Genomic DNA, 15,320 nt, shown 5'->3' on the forward strand with positions numbered 1-15,320 from the left:
TCAAACAAAGACTTGCACTTTTATTTCTACCTTTATTTTCCAAGTTCTACTTGTATCCGTGAACCACGTTACTGGGAAAAGAATGACCTCTTGATATGTTTGACATCCTGTTAAAAAAACTATATAAATATGCTGCCTTCTCCCTCATGAGCAGACAGACACCACTGACAGACAGAACCCTGTCTATTCTCTAGTACTGCAACTACTACATGATAGGTCATAAAAATAATATAAGTCAATACAGGTATATGTAGGTGATGATCCACAGTGGACATCTTTGCAAACAGGAAGAAGGAGAAAAGTTTCAGTCAATACATTCTTTTGTATAACATCACATACGGACACTGTCTAAAGGAGCTTTACGGTTCTTTACCCAGACCAAGGTCTCGAAGAAGACAAGGCACTTTTCAGAAAAAATGAAAACAAAAAATGTGTATACAGATAAAAAACAAATGTTATACAGCTCAGTAGAGGGAAGTAGAAGAAAAATATCCTTCTCCTTGAACAATCAGCTGTGCAGTGAAAGCTTGGATTAGGCTACAAAGATGTATCAAGCTTCAAAATTGATACAATAAAAGCAATATGCTAGGATCTCTATCTCTATGGCAGCAACTAAAACTTGTAAACTTGTGAAAAGGTCATGGTTAAAATAAACTCACAGACAAATGTATACATATTTTAATATCATTTTGTGAAGCATCTGATCTTATTCCATTTTATTTGCTTAATTTGTCTGTCATGTACTGTGGTATGATATTCTGTGAATCACCTTGTATACTTCGGTTTTGAAAGGTGATATAGAAATAAAGTGTATTATTATTATTATAAATATATACATATGTATATATGCCAAACTATATAACTATACATAAAACTACATCTACCTTCTGTCTGACACTTTACAAATGCAAAATATCTTATTAAACATGACCATTTTTAACCATTTGACCAATGCTCTCGCTCTGTGCTGTCCTTCATGCTGGTGAGTTCATTCTTTCTTTACACATGCAACAACCAATTTCTCGGCGACTTGTGGACACCGGAAAGACAAAAAATTCAGACCACAATATTGATTTGTAAAACAAACAGTTGCTTATGGGCACATCCTGCGTTTATCATTCATTTGTAGTCATGTTTCTGGCCTCCTAAAAAAAAAAATCTTAACTTTCCGTTTTTGGTTCCCACTAACTCCTGAAGCTGTTCACCAGCTTGTTGCCAACTGTGCCCGTCTGCTGTCTAGCGTGGAGTAGACAGTGTACCGTGAATTTTTAGAGCTTGAGACCAGACCAGCTTGTTGCTGTTGGAAATAACAATATGAGAGTGGTGAGACGAAACCAAAACAGTAAAACAAGGAGCTAAAATTCGCTATAAAAGAGGAGCTGCAGATTCCAATGTAATACTCTAAGAGTGACTGTCCTAACATCAGCATTTGATACATTGTTATTAAAAAATATTGATATTGCAGTTTTAAGCAGTGTTTTGCCCACAATCTTTAGTAAAGTCAAGCTTTGATTTATTTTCAAACCATCTATAATTACAAAAGGTAAATGCCGAGTCACTGTAGATATCCTGAGTAACAAAGAACATTCATCATGTGGCTGCAGATGGAGTTACCAGGTAATCATTACCCGTTGCAACACCATGCTGCCTTTCTGAAGCATGACTAACATTATTTCTCTAAACTAATTCAACCATTTCAGAGCGTACTGAACACAAACTAACGTTATTATAACTGCCCGGTCACTTGAAAGACACTTTTGGTAATCAGTAGCCATAAAGACAGAGCTAAACACCGGAGTTAGCATACAAGCTAACAAGCTAGATTTACCAACAAGCTAGATAGCTGGACAGCAACATCGTACAGCCGTATGCCCTACTGCAAGTATTACTGTAACCGCCCCCACCATATCCTTTTGTTTAAAACATAGAATGAAACAAGCAGGGGTCCTTACCTATCCAGCAGAAAAGCAGCCTTGTTTTCTCTCTAGCTCAGTCCAATTCTTTCTTTTTACACTACTTTTCTTTGTCAGTCTTCTTATTTCTTCTCTTTGACGTGGGCAATGGTGCAGCATTTTTTGGCTCTGTTGCTGTTGTCTGTTCTCTGCCATTGTTTACAGTTTGAGCTTGAAAGTATCTGACCAGGGGTCCGTTTCACAAAGCAGGTTCAACAAACTCTGAGTCTAACCCTTAACTCTGAGTTGATCTACTCTGAGATAGGAAACTCTGAGTTTTCGGTTCCAGAACAGCTGATTTGAGTTAGTTTGATCAACTCGGAGTAGTTTAACCTGGAATTAAGCACGTGCACCACAAGTATAAAAAGACAGCATCAATGGAGCCCCGATTCGACGAGTCACCATGGCAACGGGGAAGAGGAGGGCTACGTTTTTCAACCCACTGGAATTGGAAATATTAATGCGCTCATACGGTGAGTTTGAGCACGTTTTTAAAGAAAGTGTAACACAAAAGAGAGGGAGACGGCGTGGGAGAACATTGGTGCTCGGGTTAATGCGTAAGTTTAAATGTAGCCTAGTCCTTTGCAATCACAATAATATTACAGGGGTAAACTTGAGTGGTAGCCTATTAATTTATTTCATTTAGGTGCAGTCCCGCGGGGGAGAAGCGCACTTGGCTGCAGCTTAAGGTGAAACATAAAAACATTAGACCTCCGCATAATCTCTTGGGGGTACCTCATTTTGATCATGTTTTACATTGTAAAGTAAATATTAAGTGGCTGTTGGACTGTACAGTTGTTTTATCCCCAACATAATGCTGTTTTCACACATATAAATGTCTTCTCATTTATATCATGTTCTGTTAAATAATTAAGCCTATTTAAACTAACACAGACCCTCTACTCAGCCAACAGAAAGAAAGCAGATGCCCGTAAAACGGGTGGTGGCCCAGCACCACCATCTCTAACGGAGGCAGAGGAGCTGAAAATGATAAAGATGAGTTGTAGCCGTTTCAGGGCACAGCACACTTTTCTGACCGCTCTGCATACAGTTGCGTTGCTCAAGTGCTCTGCATCTCCGACGTTGTATAAAAAACTCCCATTTGCAAAAAAAAAAAACGCAGCGCAACACACAATATCTGCTGGGATGTGAGAGCATGACTTCGGCTGGTAATGTTGGAAATGTAAGGACGGATTAGGTTGTGTATGTAAATGATGGACTGTGGCGTGAAACGGTACCGCTCAAAAAGATAATTGTCTGGAAATGCAAGAACATCTATGCGCGGTCTGATAATCATCTCCCGACGAATATTTAATTCTCTGCGCAGTAATGCTGCACCTTCATCCACGGGATCAATATCAAAAGGACATGCCATGGTAGTGAAAATAGTCGCCACCTAATATAACTTTTAATGTAGGCCTACTTACTGATTTTTGCAATGATCAATGAGAACTATACTACGGCAAAACTCGCCTGCTGATTGAATGAATGAGGAAATCAAATACCGTGTGTGGCTAAAAGAGGGCGGAGACAGAGAGAAACTCGAGGTTTGTTTCGAAAAACCTGGTCCAGTAATTGACACTCCCCAGGAACTCCTTGGCTCTGATTGGTTGTGTTGATCCAGGAGCGGTGGATTCTTGCAAATGAAATTTTACACAGCTGATCTGCATTTTATTCTACTGTCAGATCATAATGGCAATTTTAGCAAATATAACAAACAATAGTTGCAGACTACAGATTTTAAGCTTGAGCATGAGAGTAAGAGCTGCCTGAGCTGAGCAGTATAAATGAGTTGTGCAGTTGCAAGATGACATTGCCTGTTAAATTGGTATCCCTGTTATGTTGAGAAGGAACCTGCAGAAAAACAGAGGAGGACGTAATGGGAGCAGCAGTGTTAATTTGATAAATAATTTTCACAGTGCTGGTGATGCTCTGCTAAGCAATGTTGACCCCCCGGTGTGATGGCATATGTTAATAAAAAGCGCTGCAGGACGTCCTCTGCATCCTAATCTGCTGGTGTCAGAATGAGTTTGTGTGTGTGCATGTGTGCATCCATCTGAGATTCCCCGTTTGCGCGTTTGCCTGACAATCGTATCAGCGCCGAGTCGTGTGTGTGCTGTGCGCACGGACATGCATATGTGCCCATTGGTGTTTATGAGTGTGCTGAATGGGTGCATGCACAGGGTAGTGACAGGCACAGCGCCTAATCTACATATCAATTTTCCTCATTTGAATACACCACTTATTGGGTGATGGCGGTGATAATTACCTGTTGTGCAGTGAGTAGGGCACGGGCTCCCACTGGGCATCCCTTTGTCAGCCTGGGTCACTGAATCTGTACATAGTACAGTCGAGTATATTACACTGGGGACTGGTGAGACATGACAGCACAGCACGAGTCCCAGCTTTCCTTTGCCTGCATCAGACAATCCCTGGTTGCGCGCGAGGGCCATCATGTAGGAAATGACATGAGGAAAATGTGTCTTAACAACTGGGATATTTTCAGCACGAACTCGACAGTCTGTGCGCTATAGTAAGATGTCTTCCAGAGCACAATCTGTTGTGTGAGAAAAGGTTAAAGGATTGCGGAAAAGGTCAAGAGATAGTGTCAGAGAAAGGCAGCTTTGAAAGGGTGTGAGGGTAAAAGAAGGAGGATAACCTCCATTTGTATTTGACGAAACAGTAAAGACTGTAAGATGACACCCCGGAGATTAAAGCTGACAGTTTGTGATGTCAGGTGTCAGTATGATCGCCGAAACCAAAGAAAAAAAAGACATCATAGAAAAGAAATGGATGCTCGATTCAGCATGTTCCTATAAAAGACTCACAGATGTCCTAAAGAAGAAAATGAACATTACTGGTGAGAATATTCTGGCAAGTGGATTTATTGTGAAACAGAGTGTGCTTGTAATTAAATCTGGTGCATGTAGCAATTTTCTCCCTTGCATAGCAGACAAAAAAGGGCTCAAACTGTGTTTGTGTGAGCACAGGTGAGTCATGCTGTCCAACCAGCCACTGTACACTGGACTGCCCACAGCACCTCTGCCATCATTCCGCTTGGCCGAATCCTGAAGATGCCACTGAACATTAAAAATGATCCCACTCATGCTCTACAGCTGTATGTTCTCTGCCACTGCCGACCCTGTGTACCGGTGTCCAGGACGCACTGTGAAGGGCCCACAAATGGGAATGAACAGGTGTCACTTTAATTATGTGTCCTCTCGTCGAAGCCCGGCAGAGTCGGCCAGGAGACGGAGGCTCTTTTAATTAACCTTGGAGCTCTGCTGTTGAAAAACAGTGATAGTGCCACGCTGGGTACCTGCAAATATAGGTGGACAATATCTGCGTGTCTACACGACTCCTTGGCTTTTAATTACAAGCGCCGAGGGAGTGTGCTCGCTTTTCTTCACCCCTACGTACGTTTTATTTTCCTCCCCACTCAGGCTGTCTGCTGAGATAACATCGGTTTCACATGTTTCAGTCCATTCGGCTAACCCCACCACCATCAGCCCGTGGCTGGCTGAGACTGGCAGATTGCTCCTCTTATGTCATTCGACTTGAAATGAGGTCAGCCCACCCTCAGAATGTATTTTCTGTTATCTTTACATAGATGTCTGGCGGCCTGAAACGAGCCCCGCATCGGAACTTTCCATTTCTGGGGCCCTCTTCTGGTTCAGAGATGGAGGCAAATGGATCAGTTTGCTGCTCTCTTCATACTGGAATGCCAACACCGAGGCGCTGATGCATATTTCAGTATGTTCATATAGGCAATATGGGAATGCCTGTGTAGATCTCCCTCAGTGTGAGTTTCACACAGCGTGGCTCAGCTTTCACCTCACAGAGTTGATTGACATATTTATCCAATTATACTGATAATTATCTCCCAAACTACAGATGTTGGATCGCACATGCTTCCAGCATCTTTTGACCAGATAGGAACAGGCTGTGAAAATCAAAGCTTATCCTTCCGTGTGATCATCCTTAATTTCATGTCATTTCTGAACTCAGGCGTGCTCTTATTTATTGTTATACAGCAGCAGGGCTTTCTGCTTCATAGGCAATCCAGTGACAACATAGGCTAAACAATAAAATCTGTCTGGAGTCTTTTAACGAACCTGTAGTGCTCATCAACTCTTATTTTGTGCAGCCTTAACCTGAGTTAAGTCACTACATGTTGTTTTGAAAAAACAACATGTTCTTATACCTAAACAGCTTCATTGGTAGGTTGCCAGTGACTCCTGATATGACACATATGACCATTACCAGACTGGACCTTTGTCATCACCAGCAATTGAATGTAACGTTTACTTGACGGCCATTTACCCAAAAACTGTACTTAAGTGTGATTTTGAGGTACTTGTACTTTACTTGTGAAGTTGCATTTCTTGCTATGTTATACAGTACATCCATTTTCTAATGTAGAATAATCACTTCTGATACTTGATATATTGCCAGAACATAACTATTGTTACTTCACTACATTTACTATTAGATACTTTTTTACAAGAACTATCCATATGGGTGACTTTCGCCTTCACCAAACTCACATTTTATATATATATCCTTCCTTGTTACTTGCAATTATTTTTGGGTACTTTTTACACAACTGCTGTTGACATGGTTAATGTTGTGATGTTGTTAGAGTTTGGTTAGGTTTAAAGAACAACACTGCTTTTTATGAAAAGCTCATGGTTTTGGTTAAATAACTAAGCAACTTTAGTAATGTTAAAGATAGACATGCGATGTTTAAAGGTCCACTTAACATGGAAGTTGATTTTTGAGTACATCAAATGCTGACGCTTTGGGATTGTAGGTTGGGTTGGTCGCCATCAAAAACTCAAAAAGACTCAAGAATCAACTTTCTCACAAACTTCAGCTTAAAAGAACTTGCCAAGGACTTTTGATTTCACACTCCACATGAACATCAGTTTCCTGGGTACAAGTCCTGTGCTTGTTTGTCCCGACCACCATCCCTAGCCTCTTCCTTGTGCAGACTTTGTCACTCTTTACACGACGTCACCTGATTTAATCCATTTCTCCGCTCACTAGAGGTCGTAAATAGGCGTCATACTGAACTGCTTGCGAAAGACAACCCACACAGCCATTTCCTCTGCTTTGGACTGTGCAGGAATGAGATTGCCTTTGACTTTTACATAAGTAAATGTTACTTGAGCACTATGTCAGAAAATTATGCAGACACTAAAGTGAATATTTCAGAGCTCATGCTGATGGATGATGCATCATGTTTCTCATGTTTAATTCACTATCAGCGCGGATTCACTGATTATACTGATGATACATCTGCAGGCCTGAATGAAGAGTCCAATGCTTTCTAACCTAACCCTGTGCTTCTGCTAAGGCAGCCTAAAATGTAATAAGAATAAAAGAGCGTGTTGAATAGAACGAGTGTGGAAGATGTCATGGAAATGTTCACCTCGAGAGAGGAATTTTACTTTGCTCTGCCTACGCGACCCTTTGAATTACGATACAAACACTCCATTACTGATCAATTCAGTGACAGTTCAAATATAACTGGTCCAGTGGCACTTTTAGAGCAACTAAAGGTTGAGTTTAATGAGGTTGTTGTTATACAGTATTTTCCAGATTGCTCCTTGTTGCTTTCTGCCCTTCCACACACAAGAGACAGCTTTTGATCAGTGACAGCACCTACAACTAATTTAGCAAGCTTACACGCTGCAAACAGTCTTATGACCAATATATGGCATCACACTAGAGCATTGTGGCTGCCAAACGTGCCAAAGGGAAATGTCTTCTTTACAGGACATGATGAATTATGCTACTTTGTTGTTAACAAACCAAGGGTGTTGCAGTAGAAACAAGCGCATCCCCAGCGCACCAGGAGGAGTAATGATGAGGCTTAGCAGGATCGTTTGACATGTCAGGCTTTATTTCAAGGTAATCAACTGTGATAGTTGGTGAATACACTGGACAGTTATAAGGATGTCTTTTGAATTCGGGTCACCTCTGATTGCTAATCATGGATTGATAATAATAAAGATACGTGTCATTGATTCATTTTTGCTTCATAATGAAGGCCACATTTGAACTAATAAAGACAAATCCACACTTGTATGTGGATCATCAGTCAAATGTTTTATAATGAATATCTCATTTGGACTTTTGTCATTGTTGTCTGACTCTCCCCATTGTCAGTCTTCATTCATAAACCTCCAATTATGTGTCTTCTTTTCCCACACTGGTTACAGCTCTTGTTTAGTGGCAAATGTAGAAAGCTACGTTCTGTAACTGAACAGCTAATTTGTAAGTTGTGCCTGTAAAACCAAAAAGGTATTTTCTCATAATGTAAAAAAAAAGCAAAAAACGAAGAAATGTTGTGCCTTTCGTCTGTTTCATGCGTAATAAGCTGTTTTCACAGTATCACCTATTCACCTATATGATCATATTTAAAAAAAAAAAACACTTGGTTAAGCTTAGTAATAATCATGGTTTGTACCTGTACAAACCTGTTTGTGTACCTGTTTTGGTCGCCACGATGAGGCATAGAGATGTTCACTTTTACCCACCACAAAATCTCTTTCAGTGTCCTAAAAGACTGGTGTGACTCTATGGTCAGCCATTTGGCAGTAATAACCCAACCACGGTCCCTTCCATGCCCTGATGTGAAAGTCAGCAAAGAAAGAACATATATTTAGGTCTGCAGAAACATTAGCTGCTAACATTATATCCTGGCGACTGGGCTTGTTTTTCTGATTAGGAAAAGAAGATGTTTTATCGCAGGACATTTTCACAGAGACTAAAAATAATATTTGTACCTCAGTGTGGGCAACATAATCATATTTAGAAGTGAAAAAAATAACAAAGAATATAGACAGATTTATATTTTGTTTTCTATATGTCCACATATTTTTGCTTTAGGAAAGGAGATTGAGCTGATGAGGTTCCATCACCCACCTACATTATTCGAGTTGTTTATTGAACCAACAAATAGCTATTCGAGGACGACTGCAGTAAATTAGCCATACATTAAAAGGCAAACTCTCACACAAACAAGCACAGAGCCGGCTAACTGTGCTGATAAGATGCAAGCTTTGTGCTGAGATGTTTGAGGCTGAGTAAAGGTGAGGATGCTGCTTTAGTTTTCTTCATTTGGCAAGTGAGACGGTGACTGCCAGATGAGAAAAACAGTAATACAGTGCTGATACGTGGCAAGGTCAAGACGAATTACCGCGCACATAGTTGGGGAGCATTCACACCATAGACTTATACCGAGGAAGTATTATTTGCTCTGTATGTACAATGTCTTTTCCCCTGTAAGAACAGGCACTTTTCACATACGTAGGTAGAATGAACTGAGAGAAGCTGCTCAAAAACAAATCTATTCAATCTCCCTCAGTCTCTTTCTGTCAGTCTCTACTGACTTATTTCTCCACTGAATTTCTATTTACTGAAGTACTGTACTGCGGACTTTTTGGTCAGATACAGCCCGGCTCCATTTTCTGACTCCTTTTTCTGGCTCTCCAACAGCTCTTAGTTCGATTCTGGGTTCGTGAAGACTCCTCTGGTGGTATTGAGTTTCAGGCCTTTGGGCTCGACAGGTATCGCTCTCAGACGGCTCGCCTTCACCTCGCACCCACTGCACTCCAGTTTGAATTACTAGACACTTTCAGGTCTGATACTGTCCCCCTCAATACTGTTGATATTGGATTTTCTCCCTCAAATTCAACATCGCACATCTGAAATACAACCGCGAATTGCCCGAGGGCAGCATGTGTGTGTAGATGTGTTTGTTTGCGTAATGGAATGCTCGCCATTATATTGCTCACCATGTCAGTGTGCAAATAAAGTCAGGATCTTGGCCCACGCAGAAATCCAATCAATAATGCTGTACTTGATCATGATCCAATTTGCCTGCTGCACTTACCTAACAGTAAATACAACGAGCTTTGAGTTTACTGGCTCTTGCTTCACTTGTTTGTGTGTGTGTGTGTGGGGGGGTTAAATAAGGAATGCAGCTTTGCTTCTTGTGACATAACTGTTGCTTCTTGCCAGCCTATAGAACTGCTTGTCAACAAGGCTGCAAAACAAACTCATTGCTGGAAGGTCAGAGAGGTATGAAATGTTCAGTAAGGTAGCAACGCAAAAGCTAAGCCATGACTTAATACTCCATCAAAGCGCCTCAGAAAACTTTCCTGACTTCAAAGTTTTGTGGAAAGATGTTTCTATATTTTCTTGGCCTCTCTGAACGGATGGAGGAGAAATTCACACTTTCATCACGCCATGTATTTGGCATTATGTTATTTTATTTTATTTTTTTTAAGTGAATGTTTGCACATTGTAAATATTTCTGAAATTTTCTTGTTATATTTTCTTGTTTCTCACATATTACACAAGGGATATTTTGGCCTGTGTTGTTCCCACACAGTGTCTTTTGCTGTCATATACAGGCTGCTCTCTCAGACTTATTGTTGGTTCGGGTATTGATGCTGTGTGAGCTGCAAATGTCTCCATAACACAGATTTTTTTGTTATTTTATCTTTTTTTGTTATACCATAAGTTCACCTATAACAAGAGCTTTGTTATTTTCTCAGTTTTATGCAAGCTGACACAACAATGTACAATACATCTGCGATCCACACAGTGAGTTTGTGCAGCACTACAGTATGAACATAGTCACCAAAGCTAATGTAATAATTGGGATGTGACCATTTAAAGTTACAAAAAGAGTACAAACATCAATTAATACAGCAGCTCACACAGCCATTGAACATGAAATTGTCAAAACATAAAACAGATAATGGGATTGCAATGATGTGTTGTGAGGATGCATGTTGTGTTCCACTGCCACTTTTGGTGAATACTCTTTCAAGCACGCTAGCAATGGTAGAGAACAGACTAAAACTTGCAATTGATGTGATCTTTTCTTTATTCCCAGAGATTTGTAAATTATTATTATTTTTTTATTTCATTTCTTTTTATGTAAAGCTTTAATGTCAAACTGACATTTTAATTATATTCAGTCATTGTGTAAGGAAATATGTATATAATGATCCCGCCGATTTTGTGCCTAAATGTCAATGTTTCAATAACAGCCTAATTGAAGAATAAACCCATTTTGGAGATAACAGTGATTTAACACTCAAGTCCCTTAACAGCATTTAACATTTTGGAGGACCCATCGAGTTGTTAACTCTGTGTTCCATGTGGACAGCAGAAGCTAGCTAGTTAGGCTAACTAGCTTTCACTTGGAAATATGATGCTAGCAAGCATAGCTTGCAAACGCTAGCCCTGGTTACAACTGCATGTTACTCTTTATTCATTTTGTCTGTTGTAACATAAAGTATTTTAATATTTGAGCATAGAGATAATCAAATTGCAGAAATGTTGGTGGTGCAATCATGGCCCTAAAAGTGATGAAACATGACTTCTTTTATGTTGGCGAAATTTCAGAAGTTAAAAAAAAAACTAGTGATGAATTTATTGATTTCTTGGTAATTGTAACATGATCTTGACTAAGTCTATGTCTAGTCTGTTGGGTTTAGTGGCATCTAGTGGTGAGGTTACTGATGTCAACCAACCAAACAAATGTTTTTGGGCCAGTACGCATTATGTGACATTGTAATGATACAATTTGGCTACTATGTCAAATTGGCTTCAGAGCCCAGTGCTGTTCCCTGGAGCTTATGGAGGATCTGCTCCCTCTGTAGATATAAAGGGCTCATTTCAAAGTAACGAAAAGACCATCATTCTTAATTTGGTGATTATACGCAAACTTTCTGCCCAAAAGACCCCCCTCAAATCCTACACACTGGACCTTTAATTGTCAGTATGTCAGCTGTGTAGCGATGTGTTTCTGTGGTAGTGTTTACTATTTGCTCTGCAAAGACCGAAAATCCAATTGAAATACCCAAAGCTCCTTGCAGTTTACCAAATTATCCTCTATCGACAACATTTAAGTGAATCCTGATACAAATATGTGCACACTGTATCACTTTTCTCATCTTAGCCATGACATTCTCTTTCTTTCTCTCTCTTCCACGATGCCATCAGACTGGTTCGTCACTCCATCGCACCCCGACTGTTCTCCACATGGGATTCTGAGCTAATTAGGATTTTTAACATTAAGGGCGAATAAATGCTAATCTTAAAGAGCCCTTTATGAATCAAAACACTAGGAAGTAACTCGTGGAACACAGCGAAACGCCAGCCTACACAAGGCATTTTTCTTGACTTGATGAATAAGATTGATGTGTTGGATAAATGATCTGCTCACAGCATCAAAGGTTAATCAAATGAGAGATAATTAAATAAGTGGCTTCTTGGGCGAAAATTGCTCCTTGTGGATGAAGGAGTTTAAGGCACCTGAAAAGTATTTGACTTCCAAATCCCTTTTTTCCTCCATCCATAGACTTGTAATTATTATCACAGATGGAGGTGTTCTTCAATCATCTAATTCTGCACCTTGATTACGCTTGACATTTTACTCCTGAGTGCCAAAAATTGTCCCTGTATATGCAAATGAGTTCAAAATTTCTTCTTTATGCAAATTGGCTTACTAACATTTCAGAGACTCCTGGATGAAATCACAACACACGAGTCATTTCAAGTCACAACACACGTATGGCGATCGTGTTGTAACAGGAGCGTACAACTCAATTTTGCCCCGAATAACTTAGGTGGGTTCTCGCAGAGAGGCGATTTCATGCTGCTCAAACCGGTGTACAGAAAAAATAAACCATGCACTGAGAGTCTGTTGACAGGGAAATGCATGTTGTCACAGGTGGTGAACACAGGGGGGCAGTGTGGAACCATAATCCCTGAGACGCATTCCTCACACAAATGAGCAGAGTTTAGGCTTTTCTAAACGGAATATCTGCAAGCCTGTGATATCTGATCCGTAAAGTTAGATCTCTGCCATAATCTCCGGCCTAACATGTTCACAGTGTCCCTTAAAAGTTTTCCAGCTTCATGGACTGTATGCATTTGTTACATACACTACGTCATCTTCAAACAAAAGGAGAGGAAAAAGACAATGATAAAAGGAAGACACATTATTAAATGAAATACAAAGAAACACTCGCTGGCATCTTGCGTTACCCATTTCTGCTCTCTGCTTTGTGGGGCCTAATTAGTGACTTTCAGCTCACATAATGCAGTCGAAGAGGTTGTTTTTGTAATGTGAACGGTTTACATCTGACTGACCAAGAGACACTCAGAGGGAATGTTCAGCTCATTAGAGAAGTGACTCATTGTTTTCTGGCCTTCCTCTGTTCCTTCCTTGACTACAGGCATGGTCACAACCCCTGGGCCTAAATCCCCCCCCCCCCCCCCCCCCCCCCCCCCCCAATCCTCCTCCCGCGCTTGTGTGAATAACTCAATAACTCCCATCCATGGCACAATTAAGGCATTATTACACCCTCCGCTGGACCTCACGCTCAGGGGTGAATTGTGGGGGCAGAAGGGGCCTGGCCTGACCCCCATTTCCATCCCGACCGACTGTGAAGCCTTGGCTACTCTTTTCCCTGACCCACTTTACACTCCCCCATGTGCCCCGGTTCCACACACACACACACACATGCATACACACACACACACACACAAATGGTCTCTCTGACACACACACATTCACGACACTCTGTTGTCTCCATCCAGCAGGCAGAAACATGGCATCGTGAGTCACGTCGGTGCCAGCAGCTGTGCAAGGGGCGCCATGTGGGGCGCTCGTTCGGCCAAGCGGTGGGCAAAGGGGGGGGGGTGAGCATCGTTAAGGGTTGAAGGGTGATGTGTGGGCACCTCTCCTCTGTCTCTTTCTTTTACCCTTCTCCTCTCGTTGCTCTGCATGAAGGAAGCCATCTGCCTACTGCCAGTCATCTGAGGCTGTGAGAGCGTCTGTGACACTCGGCACTTTGAGCCTGTCCATCACCCACCCACCTCCTCGCTTCACAGTCAGGATGAAACCACACTGAGATCTACCGCCCCACCATCTTTGGCTTTTTTTTTTTTTTTTTCTGCCATCTCTAAGTTACGATTTCTCTCAATTGTTGCACCTCTCTTCAGCTATCGTCCTTATTATCTTCACCTTAGAAATGCTGCTGTATCATGCCATTGTAGTCTGTTTGTGCTCTGGCATTGTCACGTCAAATGTTTTTCTTTTCGCACACAAAGAAATACTTGACGGGGCTTCTTGTCAGCCTCTAAAGACCGGCGGGCTTTGAATAAACTTCAACTGCAAGTTTCACTGGCCTTCATCTGCCAGAGCATCCTCCATTGAAAGCATTGCCTTCATTATCAACTCTGAAACCTGTGAGAGCATGAGAATTTCTTAGCGCAAGAAAGTAAGCTACTCCAAAATGGTTTATCTATGTGATCAACCATGGGAGTCGAGTCAATATTTGTCCACACACTTCCCTCCCAAGCTGATCAACGGCACAGCAAAAAACTCATCCATTTATTATCAGTGAAGAAAGCGCCAGCCTCTCTCTCTTGATAGCATCACAGACCAAGGTCTTGTTTTTCTGTATTCTAGCTCTGGGAAAGAAATCTTCTATTTCAGTGGATTAGCTGAAATAAAGGTCATCGCTTTCTTTCATCAAACTGCAATAAACAATGTTTCATCACGATTTGCAGGAATTAACTAGATAAGCTGCGGTTTCAGACGGCCCGAAACAGAGTCCCAAGCTGCCGAAACAACTGCTCGTGTTATTCGCTAAGAAACTCTCCCTGTGTCCACTGTCCGTGGGTTATTAATATTCATACACGCGCACATTTTCCCCGAATGCTTCCAACTCCAAGAGACAAGTTGAACAAATGGACTTGCAAAAGAAGAGAGGCTTGCACTCCAAATGTCACGTCTGCGGGCTGTTCCATTTGTTTTGAATGCACTCCAAATGAAAAGCAATTTAAGAGCTCCAACCATTAGAAAGAGCCCTCATCACTGAAGTGCAAACCGAACCTTAATTAGTGAAATGATGATTGTTGGGCGCACATGCTCAATTTGCTGTACAATTGGCCGGGCCTCTTTTCTTATACGGCCCTCCGACAATTCATATACTTAACTCTGTCTGCATTTGCAAAATGTCAACATGCCGGAGATTAAATTAAAGCAGGTCCCTGTAAAGAAGACACATCTATCACATCATTACTGGCAGAAGATTAACTGGTTGACATTTCTCTCCACTAAATCCTCACAATAGAACCTGATCCAGACGATCCTCTGTCAACAAGCCGAGTCTAACACACGTGAATGATGGAGAATATACCCCCCCCCCCCCCCCCCCCCCCCCCCACCCCCACACCCCATCCCCCACCCCACCACCCCGAAAAGACCTAAAAGATTGTGTGTTAACTTTGTTTGACTTTTGTGTTCAAATGTCAAGGACGCCGTGCAAT

This window comes from Sparus aurata, chromosome 2 (assembly GCF_900880675.1).
Source record: "Sparus aurata chromosome 2, fSpaAur1.1, whole genome shotgun sequence".
NCBI lineage: Eukaryota > Metazoa > Chordata > Actinopteri > Spariformes > Sparidae > Sparus > Sparus aurata.